General features: G+C 39.9%; 1 protein-coding gene across 2 annotated transcripts in view; it reads right to left on the bottom strand.

The window, feature by feature from the left end:
- LOC118634160 (speckle type BTB/POZ protein) overlaps positions 1–18425 on the bottom strand; it is an 80177-nt gene extending 61752 nt beyond the window's left edge. The window contains exon 1 of one of the 2 annotated variants that reach the window (XM_036268482.1): positions 18195–18425. The gene's annotated coding sequence lies outside the window, so the exon portion shown is untranslated. The remainder of the gene's footprint in view (positions 1–18194) is intronic. The other variant, XM_036268484.1, reaches the window with a different exon arrangement.
- Positions 18426–20596: the final 2171 nt, after the last annotated feature.

Genomic DNA, 20596 nt, shown 5'->3' with positions numbered 1-20596 from the left:
AATAAACAAAATAAACTGATGAACAAAACAGGTCCAGAGGTATGAATGTATAAAACAGAATAACAGATCTCAGCGGGGGGGGGGGGGGGGGGGTGAGGGGTAGGGGTGGAAGGGAAAGGAAGAAATGAACCAAAGATGCATATATGTATAACCCATGGACACAGACAAAGGCATCAGGAAGGACTGGGATGGGGTGGGGTTGGGTGGAGAGAGGAAAAAAAATGGGAGCCATCTGTAATACTGTCAACAATTAAAAATAAATGAAATAATTAATTTTTTTAAAGGATGTTCATAATAGCATAATTTATAAGCAAACTGGAGAAAAAAGAAGTCTGTTAGTAGGGAATTGACCAAATAAAATATGATGCATTTATACAACAGAATTCTACCTAATTACTTTAAAAGATTGTTTTTGGTAACATGACACTTTTAATTTTTTTCTTTATTTTTTCTATTTTTTTCATTTGTATTACAGAAGAAAAACAATTATTTTATTCTGAAATAATAGTGTAGATTTTGAAATTACACACAACTCTTTTTAAGAATTTTTGTGTAGCCCTGGCCAGTTTGGCTCAGCGGTTAGAGTGTCAGCCTGCGGTCCAGAGAGACCCAGGTTCAGTTCTGCTAAGGGCACGTACCTCGGTTGCAGTTTGTCCCTGGCCCTGGTTGGGTCGTGTGGGTGGCAACCACTCAATGTGTCTCTTTCACATTGATGTTTCTCTCTCTCTCACACCCTCCCACTCTATCTGAACAAAAAATGGGAAAGTGTCCTCGGATGAGGATAAAAAAAAAAAAAGAATTTTTGTGTATAGTGCATTACTCACATTTATTATTATCACCACCACTTAAGGAGTGACACTCTAGCTCATGAAGAGAAGTAGTCCCTAACAATGTATCCAAGTCTACATGCAATAAACTTCCCTGCTGTTTTCATGTTGTTTCTCCAAGCAAGAAGTTTCTGAAATAACTGACCAATAATCTTTGCTGAAGGAAGTTTCTCAACTATGCAGAATAGGTTTCCATAAGTGGTGACTGACTGGCAATGAGTCAAGTCATCATCAAGACAAGTTATATTCTGAAGGTCAACCATCACTACCACCACCACCACCACCACATCATCAGACCACCAAGGTGGAGAGGAACTACCACTGGTTGATTTACTATCTCTGGTCAACAGATTTGAGTACTGGGGTATACTAAGACACATGTCTTTGTGTTGACAGGACTTCAACTTCAGTGGCTCCCACAGATATTCTACTTCAGATGATCATTCACACTCATACCTTAGCAAGAATCTCTTGGAATTTCCTCTACTTCCCAGATACCAACTTCTGAATTTCTCCCCCTAAACTCCTATTCCCTCTATCAAGAGAAGAAATGAGTCAAGATGAAAAAACAGCAAGTGCAAAAGCCCAGAAGGAAGACCTAGCTGGTTACATTACTGGAAGAACAGAAGGAAAGTCAGTGCAGCTTAAACACGGTGAACAAAGGAAAACACTGTACAAGAAACAGGCAAAGACCATATATATCTCAGAGGTCTTAACAGATTGTGATAAAGATTTGGATATTGTTATTTTCATAAATTTTGCCACTTCCATGGTGAATCAATTTTATAGAAATAAAACCTAAATCTGTTTCAAACTTCATCTGCTCTTCCAAAACCCAGTGCAATAGATTCAACTGCCTGCCTGCTAGACTCTAGCCTCTCCTAAATGTCAATACATGCAAAGTCAAACACTATCTTTTTTCCCAAATCAGCTCCGTCTGCCTACTTTTTATCTGCTAACAGACCAATCGTTCACCGAGACTTAATATCGCAAAGCTATCTTTCATTCCTTCCTAATGTACACTACTACGAGATATGGGCTCCACAGGTCCTCAAATCTCCAACATACTCTTTTTTTTTTTTTTTTTATCCTCACCCGAGGACATTTTTCCAATTTTTGTACAGACAGAGTGGGAGGGAGAGAGAGGGAGAGAGAGAGAGAGAAACATCGACATGAAAGGGACACATCGAGTGGCTGCCACCCGCACGACCAATCAGGGCCGGGGACAAACTGCAACCGAAGTACGCGCCCTTAGCGGGAACCGAACCCGGGTCTCTCCGGACCGCAGGCCGACGCTCTAACCGCTGAGCCAAACCGGCCAGGGCCCAACCTACTCTTTCTGCCCTAGTCCCATTGCCACTATCCTAGTTCATACTATTACCAATTCTTGTTCAAATAATTGGTATAGGCTAACCAGTTCTTTCCCTATCAAATTTACCCTAAGTCAGTTACTTTTAAGATCACCAATAAACAGGTAATGTATACATTTATTAACTCAAGATCTGACTTCAAGCTCCACTCATAAATCTGCCTACTTAACATATTTATACTTAGCTTCATTCGAATCTCAAATTTAACAAGTCTAAAATTGAACTCCCGATTTCCGATCTTCCCTCCAAATCCTACACCTACTCCTCCTATTCCTCTATCCCCTATTCCCATCTTAGTAAGTGGCACCTCTACCCGTCCAATTGCTTGAGCCAGAAACCTAGGAGTCATCCTTGACACCTTCTTCTCCCTCAACTCCCACATTCAATCTATAATTAAATTGATTCTTTCTTTAACACACTTCTCAAATCCAACTACTTCTCTTATAGCCTCTACCACCAAATCCCACCTGCAAAGATTCTTAGTTAAGTGGTATGAGGTGCAGCCCAGGCATCAAAAATTTTAAAAGCTTCCCAGGTAGCCCTGGCCGGTTTGGCTCAGCGGTTAGAGCGTCGGCCTGCGGTCCTGAGAGACCCGGGTTCGGTTCCCGCTAAGGGCATGTGCCTCGGTTGCAGTTTGTCCCCGGCCCTGGTCAGTCGTGCGGGTGGCGGCCACTCGATGTGTCCCTTTCACATCGATGTTTCTCTCTCTCTCTCTGTTCCTCTCTCTCCCTCCCACTCTGTCTGAACAAAACATGGGAAAATGTCCTCGGGTGAGGATTAAAAAATACAAAAAAAAAAAACAAACAACCAATTAAAAAAAATAAATAAATAAAAAAGTAAAAAAAATAAATAAATAAATAAAAGCTTCCCAGGTAATTTTAATATGCAGTTAAGGGTGAAAACTACTGCTCTACAGTTCTGGATTCCCACTAACATCTCTAACCTCATTTCTACCATTTTCTCCCTTGCTCACTTAACTCCAGCCACACTGGCCTCTTTGTTGGTTTCTTGAACTTGCCAGGTGTATACATTCCTCATGGCTTTTGCCCTTGGAGTTCTGATTCACTCCTTCACCTTCTGTAGTTATTTACTCAAATATTACCATTCAAGTGATTTAATGAAACCGTGCCTGGTCATTCTATCTAAAACTGCAACCCCACACCCACCCCAACATTCTCTATCTCTTTCTCCAGCTTAATTTTTATCCTTGGGACTTACCACAATTTTTCTTTTTTTTAAATCCTCACCCAAGGACATTTTTGCATCTTCAGATAAAGCCGGAGGGTGAGAGGGAGGGAGGGAGGGAGAAAGAGAAACATGGAGTGGTTGCTACCCACACGACCCCAACCAGGACCGGGGACAAACTGCAACCAAGGTACTTGCTCTTAGCAGGAACCAAACCCAGGATTCTGGTCCATGGGCCGACACTCTAACTGCTGAGCCAAACCAGCCAGGGCGGGACTTACCACTTTTTAATATACCATATATTTTATTTATCTTGTTAATACACTTCATGAGAGCAGGGATTTTTTATTTATTTATTTATTTTTTTAATCCTCACCCGAGGACATTTTTCCATTTTTTGTTCAGATAGAGCGGGAGGGAGAGAGAGGAAGAGAGAGAGAGAAACATCGATGTGAAGGGATGCATTGAGGGGCTGCCACCCGCACAACCAACCAGGGCCGGGGACAAACTGCAACCGAGGTACATGCCCTTAGCGGAAACCGAACCCGGGTCTCTCTGTACCGCAGGCCGATGCTCCAACCGCTGAGCCAAACCGGCCAGGGCTTGTTTTGTTTTGGGTTTTGGTACATGCCCCTAGCAGGATCCGAACCCAGGACTCTCTGGTCCGCAAGCCGACGCTCCAACCGCTGAGCCAAACCGGCCAGGGGGAGAGCAGGGATTTTTTAAATCTGTTTTGGCCTTACCTATATCCCCAGCACTCAGACTACCATCAGACATAAAGTGGATAATTAATATTTAACTTCACAGCAAGGCCTTCCCAAATTCCCCCAACTAAATTTAATTTCCCCATTATCCCTCTAATACTAATTTATTCCTTTCCTTCATAACATTTACAGTAATTTTTAATTATATTTGTGCTTATTTGTTGAAGCTCCTTTTTCTGGACTGTAAATTCTATAATAAGGATATTCTGTTTCTGTTTGGTTTTCCATTATAGGTTCTACACCATTCCTTATGCTTAAGTAGCACAGAGCAACTATTTTATTTTTAAAGTTTTTAAAAATATGTTTTTATTTATTATTTTAGAGAGAGAGATAGAAACATCAATGTAAGAGAGAAACATCGATCAGCTGCCTCCTGCAGGTCCCCCACCAGGGATCGAGCCTGTAACCCAGTCATGTGCCTTTACCAAGATTCGAACCAGGACCTCTCAGTCTGTGGGATAACACTCAATACACTGAGCAACACTGGCTGGGCCACAGTACTATTTTAAACATTAGTCAACGAATGAATTAATAAATGAATGAGGTCAAATACATTTTTCTGAAAGCACATCTGATCATGTTATTTTTTTCAAACAAAAACTTTCAAAGTCTCTCCATCACTTACCAGGTTAAACCCTAACTGCCTGGGCTTGGTAGAAAACCTCCCATGTTCTGAACCAATGTACTTTCCTATCTTATCTCCCATTATCTCATGCACCTTTTGCTTCAACTATACTACACTTTCATTATTTCTGGTACACACCCAATACTAACAAACACTGCATTTCCCTACCTCCACATTTTTGTTCATGACATTCCATTTGCCTGAATTCCCTTCCCATTTCTGTCAATTAAAATTCCAGCTTTCAAAATACCTACCCTTCAAAACCCAGCTCAAATACAACCTTCACAAAGACAGTCCTGACTCCCACCCCAACTTCCCCAATTGAATGATCTCTTCAACTCTTCTAAACACCAAAATATATAGTACTGGTTTAAATTCCCTTCACTTTTCAGAACATACCCCTCCCCCACCTTTTACAAAACCTTTTGTTTATAGTCACTTAATAGATATTTGTTGAAATGAAGTCAGCTAACCATTATTCTCTTCTCTGTCATAAAACATACTTAAATTGGGAAGAGCTTTTAACGACTAAAAGGTTCAAAGCTGGAATGGCCTTCCCTTCTATGCTTTTCCTGAAAAGGCAAGATCTTCCCAAATGTAATTTTTGGAGGTCAGATTTTTAAATGTATTCAACTGCTAGAAAAAAATGCTAAGCTGCAATGTGCTACTATGATGACATAGATTTAAGCTACATTAAAATGGGTTACCCTAAGATTATCACAGACTTGAAAGAAAAGCTAGCTGAAAAACTGAATACCTAAAACTCTTTTGTCTGAAAACGATAATTACTAGAAAAACATATCTGTTCAACAAGAAGTCAGCAACATTTTATGATCTTTTAGTTATTTTTATTTTTATTTTTAGTGGTATGTGCCCTTAGCGGGAACCAAACCCAGGACTCTCTGGTCCGCAGGCCGACGCTCAACCACTGAGCCAAACTGGCCAGGGCTATGATCTTTTAAAATATCCCATCCATGCCTTGGTCAGTTTGGCTCAGCAGTTAGAGCCTGCGGTCCAGAGAGACCCGGGTTCAGTTGCCGCTAAGGGCACGTACCTTGGTTGCAGTTTGTCCATGGCCCTGGTTAAGTTGTGCAGGAGGCGGCCACTCAATGTGTCCCTTTCATATCAATGTTTCTCTCTCTCTCTCTCTCTCTTTCTCTCTCTCTCCCTCCCTCCCTCCCTCCCACTCTATCTGAACAAAAAATGGAAAAATAATGTCATTGGGTGAGGATAAAAAAATTAAAATATCCCATTCATGCCCAGCCGGTGTGGCTCAGTGGCTGAGCATCGACCCATGCATCAAGAGGTCACCGGTTTGATTCCCAGTCAGAGCACATGCCCAGGTTGGGGGCCAAATCCCCATGGGGGTGGAGGGGCATGCAGGAGGCAGCCAATTGATGTTCTCTCTCTTCTATGTTTCTACCTCTCCATGTTCTCTCTCTTCTATGTTTCTACCTCTCTTTCCCTCTCCCTTCCTCTCTCTAAAATCAATAAAGAAAAACATTTTTTAAAATAACATAAAATAAAATAAAATATCCCATTCATTTCTACATCAGGTTGTGATGTTAATTAACATCCTAGCAAACCTAAAATTCTACCATGAAACACATGTTATACCTCAAGTAACAGATCTTTGTTTCCTTACCCACACCCTCTCATAAGGTTGTGGTTCCCAAAGTGCAGTCTGTGCATCCCTGGAGGTCCCTTTCAAGGAGTCCATGAAGTCAAAATTATTTTCATAATACCAAGAAACTGTTTGCCTTTTCATTATGTTGACATTTCCACTGCTGGTATAAAATCAATAATAGGTAAAACTGCTGATGCCTCAGCTTAAATCAAGGTAACAACAGCATCAAACTACTAGTCATGTGTCTTTCACCACTATATACCGGTGATTTTAAAAAGTCACTTAAGAATGTTCTGGATAAAGCAATAAAAATTATTAATTTTATAAATCTAACTAAATCCTTGAGGTCTTTTAAATAGCCTGTGTAATGAAATGTGAAGTATGCAAAAAGCACTTCTACAGGATACTCAAGTACAACAGTTTTCTCAAGGAAAAGCACTTGTGACTCTATTTGAGTTGAATTAACTAACTGCTTTTTTCACAGAACACTACTTTTACTTGGAACAAAGCACAAAATTTGGTTATTCAGACATGACTATTTAGTAGACAATTTCTTGAAAATGAAGTGAGTCTGTCATTTCAAAAAAAAAAACAACTGACAGTATTTGTTGCCAATGATAAAATCAGAATTTTTAATAAAAAATTAGAATTTTGGAAATCTTATAACTGCTTGATAGATTCCAACAGCTTTTCTGATGAGAAGGGTGGTGATATTAACTAACGTGGTTTTCTGATATGGCACTGTAAAATGTGTCATTTGGGAAATCTGCGTAACTCAATGAACTAATATTTCCCAACCAACCAATGCATGATATTATAAAATTATGTATCGGTAAAAGATCCATTCAAAGTACAAGACAGACCAGTGGATTTTATTTATTTATTTATTTTATATCCTCACCCAAGGACATTTTTCCATTTTTGTTCAGATAGAGTGGGAGGGAGAGAGAGGAAGAAAGAGAGAGAGAGAGAAACATCGACATGAAAGGGATACATTGAGTGGCTGCCACCCACACGACCAACCAGGGCTGGGGACAAAGTGTAACCGAGGTACATGCCCTTAGCGGGAACCAAACCTGGGTCTCTCTGGACCGCAGGACGACGCTCTAACTGCTAAGCCAAACTGGCCAGGGCCAAACCAATGGATTTTAATGTAACAGTAACATCAATATGATTTCAGATTTCACACTGCAGCCTATAAGAAACTACCAATTGTCAAGATTTGGTGTAGTACTATAGAATATGCACAATTGTCTGAAAATACTCCTCCTTTTTCCAACTATATCTTTTTTTTTAATCCTCACCCAAGGATTGTTTATATTTATTTTAGAGAGAAAGGGAAAGAGAAAAACATCAATCGGTTGCCTCCCATACATGGCCCAACAAGGGATCGAAGCTGCAACCTAAGTATATGCCCTGATCACGAATTGAACCCACAACCTTTTGGTGTATGGGACAATGTTCCAACTAAATGAGCCATCTGGCCAGGGCCCAACTACATCTTTTGAGGCTACATTTTCTTCATATTCTTCAACCAAAACAATCTATTATATCAGATTAAATATAGAAGCAGATACGAGAATCTAGCTGTTTTACATTAAGTGGCTATTTAGGAGATTTGCAAAAGTGTAAAAAACAAATGCCACTCTTCTCACTAATTTTTTTAAGTTATTTTCATTAACATATATTATTTATGTTAACATAAGACAGGTTTTTTAAAGTAACAATATTTCTAAAAATGTTTTCCATTTTCATTTCTAATTTGGTCAATATTAATAGATATAAACCACATAAACAAAAGCTCTTTGGGATCCTCAATAAGTTTTAGGAGTATAGAGAGTCCTGAGACCAAAAAGTTCAAGATCCATTGCTCTAAAATAATCTGCCTCTCACTCTGGCCGGTTTGGCTCAGCAGTTAGAGCGTCAGCCTGCGGACCAGACAGTCCTGGGTTCAGTTCCCGCTAAGCGCACGTACCTCAGTTGCAGTTTGTCTCTAGCCCTGGTTGGGGTCGTGTGGGTGGCAACCACTCAATGTGTCTTTCTCATGTCGATGTTTCTCTCTCTCTCTTCCTCCTTTTTTCCCTCCCGCTCTATCTGAAGATAAATGCAAAAAATGTCCTCAGGTGTGGAAAATAATAATAATAATAAATAAAAATAAAATAATCTGCCTCTTATTCCAGCCACTCCCAACATTGCTGTTTGTACCAAACCTCCCTTCCCCATCCTCAACCACAGTTGAACCTGAGGCAAATATCCGGCCCAAGGGAAATCAAGCCTTAGAATGACCAAATCAGACATCGCTCAGGAATCTGAATTAAGCCTCATGGATACTAAGGTCTATTTATGGCAGAACAGTCAAGTCCATTAACTCTTACTGCTGAAGTCCTTGGAACTATACTTGTTCCAGCCCCTTCTGAAACCTGGTTACTCAGCTTTTCCTTGGATTCTATGACATACATGAGCTATTTAAAATAAGTTCATTTTCCTCCATTTGAAAGATCAGATCCCTATATAAAAATTAAAATCACTCTAAAAAAAACTAAAAATTGAATAGGAATTATAGGCTTATTCATAACAAGAGACAAACTTAATGATCAGATGCTAGGTAAGGGGGGCTTGATTTTTCTTTTTTGGAGAAAGCCATGCTATGTATCATATCAATATACTTTAGACAGCAAATGGCTTTGTTAAAATATACCAATCTGACAAGATTTTTCAGGGAGGTTGATAAACAGAAAAAGAATGAGGTTAGTGAGATTTGTCCTACCAGATATGAACAACTGTTACAAAGCTATAATAATTAAGATATTCAAACCAACTAATGGTACAGGGTAGAGAACACAAATGCAAACATTCATGTATTTGGAAACATAAAGTGGTAGGGGGTTGACATGACTATTTAATAAATGATGCTGGGGTAGTGGGTTATACTTATGGAAAGAAATTAAATTCCGACTTCAGGATTATCTTTATGGGAAAAAATCAGATCTCTATTTCACACCAAATATAAAAATAAATTCTAGGTGGATTAGAGACATAAGTGTGAAAAGTAAAACTTTAAAGCTTTTAGAAGAAAATATGTTATGCAACTATTACCTCAGTACAAAAGAAGAGTCCTTCATTCAGACACAAAAAAACACCACAAAGGAAAAACATAATAAATCTGACTCTGTTAAAGTTTAAAACTTAGTTTCACTAAAAGAATAAAGTTTTTAAAAAAATTAAAACACACCCAATTAGGATGACCACTATTAAAAAAAAAAAAAAAACAGAAAATAATGTGTGGAGGAGGATGTAGAAAAAATTGGAATCCTTATGCACTGTTGGTAGGAATGTGAAACAGAGCAGCCACTACAATAAACAGTATGGCAGTTCCTAAAAAAAAAAATTAAAAAGAGAATTACCATATGATTCAGCAATTCCACTTCTGGGTATATAGCCAAAAGAATTAAAAGCAGAGTCTCAAAGAGGTATGTTTACACCCATGTTCATAGTAGCATTATTCACAGTAGCCAAAAGGTGGGAAGCAACCCAAGTGTCCATTGACAGATGAGTAAACAAAATGTGGTATACACATACAACAAAATATTACTCAACTTTAAAAAGGAAATTCTGACACATGCTACAACATGGATGAATCTCATGGACATTATGCTGAGTGAAATAAGCCAGATACAAAAAGTCAAATGCTGCATGATTCCATTCATATGACATATCTAAAGTGGTTAAAATCATAGGAACAGAAAGTAGTACCTGTTTCTAAATACCAATAAAGAATTATGTAAACCTCAAATTAAGGAGATGAATTATTACATATACATATACATTTTTTCTTACAAACAAATAAACAGATAGGAGGCTTTCAGAAAACTACTTCAAGCCCTTCTTTGATGTAGCTGGTGCCACAGCAAGAAGATTTTATGCCAACAGCTTCTTAGAAAGAAACGGTTAAGAAAAAAGGTCTTCATGGTCAAATAAGGATTATTGTCTGAATGTTTAATCCCCACTGAGGTTTGTATCCAGCTCTCTCAAAGTGGCACGACCAGCTTTGCCACACTGAACAGGTAGGCAACTCCTGCTCTATTAACACGTGACCATAGCTGTAGGAATGAAGGCCCCAAGCATATCCTAAAGAGGCTATACTTTTTAATCTTCTTTCCTATAATGCTAGCTTGTCAGAAAAAAAAAGTAAAAGAAACTACTGGATTTTGGTAGCAAATGTGTCAGCATAGCCTTTTGGAGTGATTTACCATGCCAGAAAACAAACACAAGAAAACAGGTGTGCTTCCCTGAATACACAACCAGAACTTAATATGGGGCTAGTATTGTTTTATGAAATGAGGTTGAGAATAACCTTATAAAATCTGGAAGTAAATATGTCAAGATGGTAAAAAGAAATGTGAATTTCAGATAAATAATCAGAATACTGTTATTGTCAGGCTTTGAGTAATTTGGTATCAGTTTATGCAAATAAGATTATTCAAAACACTACTACATTGTAAGAGTCTAATAAACATTTTCTGCTAAGGCAGAAATTAGTCCAGCCCCTAAAACCAGCTTTAGAATACAGTTCCACTGTATCTTTCATTTGTATTAATCTTCATTAGTGTGATGGAATTTCAGAAAACACTGTGGATGCACTAACATTTCTCTTGAGTCTACAGTAAATAATAGAAAGCCACAGGATTCAGTTCCAGACCCTGAGTTAAAACAGCTAGATATTAGATAGAGTTCATGGCCTATCTAAAAATTTACCCTAATTGCCCTGGCCAGTTTGACTCAGCGGTTAGAGCATCGGCCTGCAGTCCACAGAGACCCAGGTTCGGTTCCCGCTAAGGGCACGTACCTCGGTTGCAGTTTGTCCATGGCCCTGGTTGGGTCGTGCGGGTGGCAACCACTCGATGTGTCCCTTTCACATCGATGTTTCCCTCTCTCTCTCTCTCTCTCTCTCTCTCTCTCTTTCTCTCTCTCCCCCTCCCACTCTATCTGAACAAAAAAATGGAAAAAAATGTCCTCAGATGAGGATAAAAAAAAAATTTTTGCCCTAATTAAGGACAATTTGTCTCATTTTTTTATGAAAATCTAGTAATAATGAAAAAATGCTATTACAGCATATTGTTACATTATACTCCAACTGTATGGAGAAATGCATGTAAATGAGGAAAAGAAAGGAAAGACAAATACATACTTGTGCGTGCATGCATGCACACACACACACACACACACAGATGTTTTTATATAACAATCAAAACCCCACATCTCTCGAAAAGCTTATAAACACAATTTCAGTCTCTAAATTTCATTTTGTGTACCTTTCATCTCAGAAAAAAGCAACGCTGCTCATGAGAGAAGAAATTCTCCAGTCTGTTCTACAGCTATCCTTATATTAATGGGGCAGGAGGTGAGGAAGTATGCTCTCTTCAGAGATACTACCTGTCTTTTACAGAGTATTCAAGACAAGGAATCTGTGAGATCTAAGATCTAGAACCCAGCAATACCAGTGGCACAGAAATGAGTCAAACACTAGGTGCACTGTGGTCAAATAAAGGCACCTTTATTTTTTAGAATTTGGTTCCAGAAACTCCAACATAATTGGGAGTTTGAACAACATAATTTATTAAAAGGAGAGAAAATGTGATACACACACACACAGAGGCAAAAGTTCCACATTTGGGACAGGAAAACACAAAGTGGGACAGGAACTTCATGTACCAAAAGGCAAGGAAGTACTCATACACTAAGTTTAAAGGGCTCCCAGAGGCCAAATATGGGACATCTTGAACATCAAAGAAAAGTAATTATTAGTAAAGCATAGAATAAATTAAAATCCATAAGCTTATAATGATACTAAAACAAAAAGCAAGAAAAAGAAACAACTTGCCACCATTAGAAGTGATTATTATTATTATTTTTTTAATCCTTACCCAAGGATATGTTTCTATTTATCTTCAGATAGAGTGGGAAGGGGAGAGAATGACAGAAGGAGAGAAGGAGAGAAGGATGTGTATGTGTATATATATATATATATATATATATATATATGTAGAGAGAGAGAGAGAGAGAGAGAGAGAGAGAGAGAAAGAGAAACATCAATGTGAGAGGTTCACATTGACTGGATGCCTCCTGCACAACCTGACCAGGGTCGGGAATAAACTGCAACCAAGTTATGTGCCCTTGACCGGAATTGAACCCGAGACTCTTTGGTCTGCAGGCCAATGCTCTAACTGCTGAGCCAAACCAGCCAGGGTGATTTTTTTTTCTTTATTGATTTTTAGAGGGAGGAGGAAAGAAACATTGATGAGAGAAAACATCAATGGGCTGCCTCCTGCATGCCGCCCACTGGGGATTTGGCCCACAACCTGGGCATGTGCCCTGACCAGGAATCACACCAGCGACCTTTTGGTGCATGGGTTGACACTCAACCACTGAGCCACACTGGCCAGGTACAGGTGATTATTATAGCATCTCCTTACTCAGAAAATTGCTAAAAGAAAAATTAAAAATTTACCTAAACTTTTTGGTAGAAATTATAATCTATTTCTGATGAGGGAAACTTTTACAGAATATTGAAGGAACGAGAATTAGAAAATTATCATCTGCAACAATCAAAGAAATAACTGGCAAGGATCATTATCATTAGATGAAAGGTTGCTAAAGAAGTATAATAATATGGTGCCAAAGTGTCACCACTCTGCAGATTACTTGCTAATTATAAATTTTAAAAAGTCTTTACAATGGAGACACATGGTGTTTATCATTCTTAAAAAATGATCAAACGAACTCAGCACCATTAATTGTGGGACATTACATTCCTCTTATTGTGATGCAATATGAGGTACAGAGCCAACACCTATGAAGTATTCTTATCAAAGATGTTTAACCCCAGCCCTGGCCGGTTTGGCTCAGCAGTTAAAGAGTGTAGGCCTGCGGTCCAGAGAGACCCGGGTTCGGTTTCCGCTAAGGGCATGTATCTTGGTTGCAGTTTGTCCCCAGCCCTGGTTGGGTCCTGTGGGTGGCAACCACTCGATGTGTCCCTTTCACATGGATGTTTCTCTCTCTCTCTCTCTCTCCCTCCCACTCTATCTGAACAAAAAATGAAAAAATGTCCTCAGGTGAGGATTAAAAAAAAAAAAATGTTTAACCTAAATCTAATCAAGTCTTTAGACTTCATTGCAAGTATACAGGAAATACAGGGATAAAAGAACAAATTAAATAAAACTGAGAAAACAATCAGAAAATTCTAGAAGTAACATATTCTAGATAAGATAAACAGCCTGGTCTCTTCAAAAACTCATAACATGTGGCTTCTACATAAACTGTTCTAGATTTTAAAAGAGACTAAAGAGACATGCTTGTAGAAAAAAATATCAACAGCTAAAAGATGTCATCTTCAAGACAACTGGGAAAATCTGAACATGAACTGGATGGTATTAGGAAATTACCGTTAATTGCCTTAACTGTGGCAATGTATTGTAAGAACAATTAAGTAAAATAATGTATTTTTAGAAGCATCTAATGTATTTAAAGTATTCAAGTATTAAGGTGTTATGATATCTGCATTACATAAAAATTTAATACATATAAACACACATACACATACATAAAGCAAATACAGTATAGTAAAATGTGAACAACTGTTGAATCTAGGGGATAACTGATATAAAGATGATAATTGTACTATTCTTTCCATTATTCTGTATGTTTAAATTTTTCACTTAAAACAGTTGTAAAAAGGGGGTAGGGGGGCTCAAATAAGGAATCCCAAATAAACTCTCTTCAAACCCTTAATCCCTTGTTTACAAAGTCCTCTCAGTATGGAACACAATGTATTAAATGTTCCCTTATTATTTCATATGTTCAGTAGATTTGGTTTTCCAACAAGACTGTAAGCTCCTTCAGGAACAGACACCTTTCATTCTTAGAATTCTATTTCCTCACAGCTCACAGTGAAGTATTCTGCAATCAGCAGACTTTTAAAAAGTACTAGTACCAACCTAGCCGGCTTGGCTGAGCAGTTACAGCATAGGCCTGAGGACCAAAAGGTCTCGCGTTTGATTCCCGGTATCTGAGTTGCAGGTTCCATCCCCAGCCCTGGTCGGGGTCGTGAGGGAGGCAATGAATCAATGTGTCTCTCTCATAGATGTTTCTCTCTCTCTCTCTCTCTTTCCCTCCCTCCCTCCCTTCTATTCTATCTGGAAATCAATGGGAAAATATCCTCCAGTGATAACTAAAAAAAAAATTTAAGCTACGTAATGAACTTTAAAATTTTAAATAAAAGACTGCACATAGATTAAAAATAATTTTTTTGTTGTTATTAATCCTCACCCAAGGATATTTTTCCACTGATTTTCAGATAGAGTGGAAGGAAGGGAGGGATGGAGAGAGAGAGAAAGAGACATTGGTATGACAGAAACACATAGACCGGTTGCCTCCCACATAACCCAGACCAGGGCCGGGGATCAAACCTGCAACCCAGGTATCTGTCCTTGCATGGGAATCTAACCCTCAACCCTTCTGTCTGTGGGATGATGCTCTAACTGCTGAGCCAAACTGGCCACAGGTAACAATAATTTTTTTTAAATCCTCACCTGAGGACATGCTTATTGATTTAAAGAATTAAAAAAACATTTTTTTTTTTAGAGGAAGGAAGGGAGACGGGGGAGGAGGGGCAGGGAAACATCGATTGGCTGCCTTCTGCACACCCCATACTGAATATTGAGTCCGAAACATGGGCATGTACCCTGACTAGGGAATTGAACTGGCAACCTCTTGGTGCATGGGATCATGCTCAACCAACTGAACCAACTGGCCAGGGCCATGCTTACTAATTTTAGAGAGAGGGAAAGGAAGAGAGAGAGAGGGAGAGAGAAAGAGAAATATCAATGTGAGAGAGAAACATCAACTGGTTGCCTTCCTGTAGGTGCCCTGATGGGGATCAAACCCACAACCTAGGTATGTGCCCTAACAGAGAATCAAACCCAAAACCTTTTGGTGTACAAGGCAATGCTCCAGCCAACTGAGTCACACCAACCAGGACTACATAAAAAAAATTTTGATAATACAGTGTTGGTAAGGAAAGAGGCAGATTCATATTCTTCTGGCAGGAATATAAACTCATACAAGTTTTATGGAAAGCAATTTAACAATATCTAACAACATTAAAAATGCATATTTCCTCTGATCCAAGACTTCCACTATGAATCCAAGAGACACCCATGTACAGAAAAAGTACATATAATAAATTAACTGCAGCTCTGGAAACAACGTTAGTATCCCATAATAAGAGCTGGATGAATTATGGTACATCTATACAATGGAATACCTGCCAACTTTCAAAAAGAGGTATTCTATGTACTGTATTAACTGATGGCCAAGATATATTAAATGAGAAAAGCCAAGTGCAGAATGGGTATAGTTTCTTACCATTTGCGTAAAACAATTTTTTTTAAAAGTACCAGAAAAAAGAGGGGACATTTGTAATACTTTCAACAATAAAGATTAAAAAAAAACAACACCAAAGAATAGTTGCATATGCTTGTAAAAGCATCATGTCCGGAAGAGTAAATAAGATACAGGTAACAACAATTTCCTTTGGAGAGGGTAAATAGATGAATGAAAAGAGGACAGTAGAATATTTTTCACTCTGTGTACCTTTTGAATTATGTTTCATATGTATGTACATGTGTTACCCATTTTAAAGAGTTATTTTTTTAAACATGGCCCTGCACCAATAAGAATTATCTAATGATACTCATCTTAATTCTAAAAGCATATCATGCCTTGGTATAACAATTTTAAATGAGGCTTCAGTAAATTCAACCAAATGAAATTTTCCACATAAAAACAAAGCAGCCTCAGAGAAAAAAAATGGGCATTTATTACCTCAATAGTTTTACTTCAAGATTTTTTACCAGAACCTGATGAAAGTCTGGACATAGCTAACATTAATCATCTCCAAGTACCAAACTAACCACTATGAAGAGCTCTAAAAGAAGCTCTAAGGTACCAAATGGACACCAACCACCCCCACCCTAAGTGTGGGACTGTCACAGTAACTTAATACTCCTCATGTTCACACAAGGGAAAAAAAGATGAATCTCCAGCTCTTTCCCAGGGCAAGGATAAAATATGCCCTTCAAACTCCTATGCTTCCTCTGTGTCATTTCTTGGTTCCACTGTAACCACATGGCAACAGAAAACAGCACAAAAGACAGCTGAACCATGCAAAGGCCAGAGTTAAATGAAGAAGTGAAAAGAGAATATATACTTTAAAGCCCAAGAACGTAAAGTCCTAGAATTAAAAATGTCAGCCAAAAAAAGCCTTGAGAGAATACCAAAGGAAAAACACAAAGGAAAGAGAACAGAAAATAAGGCTTACTAATATATCGCATTCCCAGTTATCCAGACAGGAGACATGGTTGGCAAAGGTAACAAAAACACAGAAAATACCCGCCCAACAATTTAGCCATTCATTTCTGTGCTTTTCTGCAAAACATCTGTTTGTAAGAGCTTATCATTTCCTCACCCTGTTTTGATGGCAGAGGTAAGAAACAGCAAAGTCTGCAAAATAATGGCAACACTAGAGCAAATTAAAGGACCATGGATAATCTGCCAATTGAAAACCCAGGGCCTAGATCACTGAAATATTACTGTACTTTTAAGTTCCTGGTTTTAAATTGCTGTTTGTTACTTGCACTCTCATTACTTAGAGTTAAAACCTCCACTGGGTAAGATACCGTCCACCAGTAGTTTCAGATTGCTTTTGTTTTCACGTGACATTCACAGAGCATCAATAATGTACAGCTAAAAGGAAAGCGCTAAGGAAGATCTTTTACAAAGAAAGAGGCAAATAGGTCACACAAATAACAGGTCTGGAGATGAGAGAATCTTGTTATCTTCATTAACAGCTTCTACTCTAAGCCTTATATTATGTGCTCTTAATCTATATCTTATCTAGTTCTGTGAAGATAATTAAGAATTTTGCTAAAAGGAAACTCCCTCTTTCTTTTCTATGACCCTTAGTCCTCCTCAGAAAGCCTTCCAAAATGCCCTGCTATAGTAACTGAATGGGTTTGGGTACCTACTCCAAAATTTAGGGGATGTTTGCATTAAAGGTACAGCATAACTATGGGAGTAAAGAAAAGTAATGCTAGACCTAGAAGTTGTAGTGACAGTTTCAAAAGAAGGGTCAACGTGGGGCACGTCGGCTCTGGGAAGCGTTTGTAGCGTGGGAGACTCAGGCAACACCGGATGCAAACAGTGCTTTGTCAATACGTCCCTCAGATAATTTAAATTCTCCCTTTTGGACAGGAGCAACAGGCTCACTATTTGGCAGCAAGTCTAGCTCACTGCCTGGGAAGAAGACGTGCGCGTGGTCAAGAGGCTCTTTATCCCGCAGGTCCCTGCAACACAGCGATGCGCATGCGCCCCGAGGGCAGCGAACAAGCACCCGGAGCTCGTTCACACTCACGCATGCGCAGTCACCCATCTCGCCGCAGGCGACAGCTCACTATTTGGCAAGGGGGATGGGGCTGGGAAAATTATATGGGGGGGTGGCTAAAGGCAGGGGGTGCGTCTGTGTCTCCTGAATGCTTCGGATTGGGAGAAGGAACGGTTGATTAGGCTCTGGCATTCACAAGCCACGTAACCCGGGCTGTGGGAAACGGGGCAGAGAAAAGTATATGTGTGCCCAGAGAGAGGGGTGGGGGGGAGTGGGGTCAGTCACCTCTTAAGGGAGGGGCCCCCCCCACTCCGAGAGGACAACCCTCTCCCTCGACTCTCCTCCCCCCCACTCACCTCAGAGCGGCGGCGACAGCTGCTGGTCCCCGTCCCACTGAGCTCGCCTCATACTGTCCGCAACATCCGGGACCTGCGGGACCGCCGATACACAAATACACACACACTCAGAACGCGCACACTCACACACACACACACAACCCGACACACACCGGCCGGGGCGTCATGGCGTCAGCACGTCAACGCAGCGGGCGCGCACCCGCCGGGCCCCACCCCACGCGGCCTCCGCCCACTCTACTCCCCTCCCTGTGTTCTCCTGCCCCTCCTCTCTCTTCTTCAAGACTCCGCCTACTTACCCCTAGTGCGCATGCGTCTAGGGGTCTCATTGGGGCCCGGAGATTTGAAGGGAAGGAGGGGCCTGAGAAGAAAGAGGCGGGAACTCGTAGGGGGTCGCATGCAGGGCCCCGCGGGCTACTGCGAGGTGCGAGGACCTAACAGAGGCACCCCGAGGGGAGGGAAGGATGGGCAACGTAACAATAAAGGCATTTAACAACCCCAACTTATATTTGCAAGTAATTTATGAATTACCAACGGTTTTTACATGCATTACCTAATTTTTTCTAACCAACTGTCAGTGAAATGTTTTTCCGACTTTATGATAAGGCTAGGGACTCTTTTAAGTGACTGTTTAAATTTAGCATTTGGAAACAAATAAGAAGGACCACTTTTGGGGGAGTGGAGTAGTAAGCATATAAATGACTTAACTGAAAGGAAGCTGATTCTGACAATTTGTTGTCTTGGACACCTGGATCCCCAGTTGACCTCATGTCCTATCTCCCAAGGGTCATCAATGATTCCTGAGTTTAGCAAAAGAAAAAAGTCTCAGAGCATCTTGGCTCTGCGAGGAAAAAAGTCATCTTCCGATTACAGTAAAAACGTCAGTGATGGGATATTTATTATTGCTACAATTCTTTTCTTTAGCTTAAACTTTAAAAATTATTCTTACTGAGTCAAGCCAAATAGTCCAGAGCAAGCATTGTATCTTTTACAAACTGAGATAGTATCATTATGTAGACACGCACACAGATGCCTGAGGAGGTATTGGACTAAAAAGAGCAACCAAATGAACCTCTGGGTCATGGGATGACAGAGTGTGGGCCCTGCCTTGGGAACAGCTTCCGGAAGTCCTGCTGCTGTGGAACTGTCTTCTGCCACAAGCATGCTGGTGCCAGGTGGCTGGTGAATCTATTCAGCAAGAAAGGCTGGGAGCCCCTGAACAAAAAGCCACAATGGTTTGAAAAGAAATCCTGGACAGTACCAGGCTGCCTTCCACTGTCTTTTCTTTCTTTTTTAAAATTTTTATTTCTTTATTGATTTTAGAGAGAGAGGAAGAAAGGAGAGAGAGATAGAAACATCAATGAAAGAGATAGAAACATCAATGAGAGAAAACATCGAATGGCCGCCTCCTGCATGCCCCCCACTGGGGATCGGACCCACAACGTGGTCATGTGCCCCGACTAGGAATCAAATTGATGACCTCTTGGTGCACGAGTCGATGATCAACCACTGAGCCACACCGGCCAGGCTCCTTTCCACTTTCAAATACACAAGCAGACCCTACAATCCCACAGCTTAAGATACCTGGGAATTATGGACAAAATACTCCAAACTTCTAGAGCTTGCCCAAACCAAATTTCAGTAAAATTGATCCTAAATTTGACAATGATGTGATACTTACTGTGCTTGCCCATCTTGAAACAAAAAGAGCTTTTGTCATCTATTAGGCTTATGCTTGAAACTTTCCAATGAGATTTCACTCAACATCATCACCAACAAATATTCATTCCTTTAGCTGAAGCCAGCAAGTCCTTGTGAATTTTAGTCCCTGTGAATTTTAGTCCTTGTGAAAATTCAAAGTGCCCTGCAGGCAACCCAGTAACCAGTTACTAGTAACTGTCTTCTAGTGTCATGAGGCTATTCGTTTTGATTTTAGATTTTACAGCACAGCAAAAAAGAAAGAAAAGGAGTATTCAGTCCTTGGAAGGAGGAGCATGGAGGTGGAGAAGGGGTGCAAAAAGAGGAAACTGGAGAAATAGACAATATATTTGAGCTACTTTACAACTTGAGCTAATCATTATAGTTTAGTTAGATTCTGCCTGGGACTTGGAAGGGAACTCCTCAGAGCTAGTGAGTCTGCCAACAGCTTGTCCAGGCTGGCCCTGATTCCCCAGAGATGTGGAAAGACATAAGAGTCCTATCCCCATCTGTAGCCTGGTGTGATGAGGCTCCCATTCTACTGTGGGGACCATAATGCCCACCTGAGATAAACCACCAGCCTCTGTATAAAGGACTTTGATTTGGTGTAGATTTGATTAAATGACTGTAGATGTCCTTGGAAGCACCATGTGGAAGAATTTTAAACAGCTTCTCCTTTTTAATATGCACTTCCTCTTCGGTTTTAA

The sequence above is a fragment of the Molossus molossus genome, unplaced genomic scaffold (assembly GCF_014108415.1).
Source record: "Molossus molossus isolate mMolMol1 unplaced genomic scaffold, mMolMol1.p scaffold_m16_p_19, whole genome shotgun sequence".
Lineage (NCBI taxonomy): Eukaryota > Metazoa > Chordata > Mammalia > Chiroptera > Molossidae > Molossus > Molossus molossus.
This window is presented reverse-complemented; position numbering and strand designations above follow the sequence as displayed.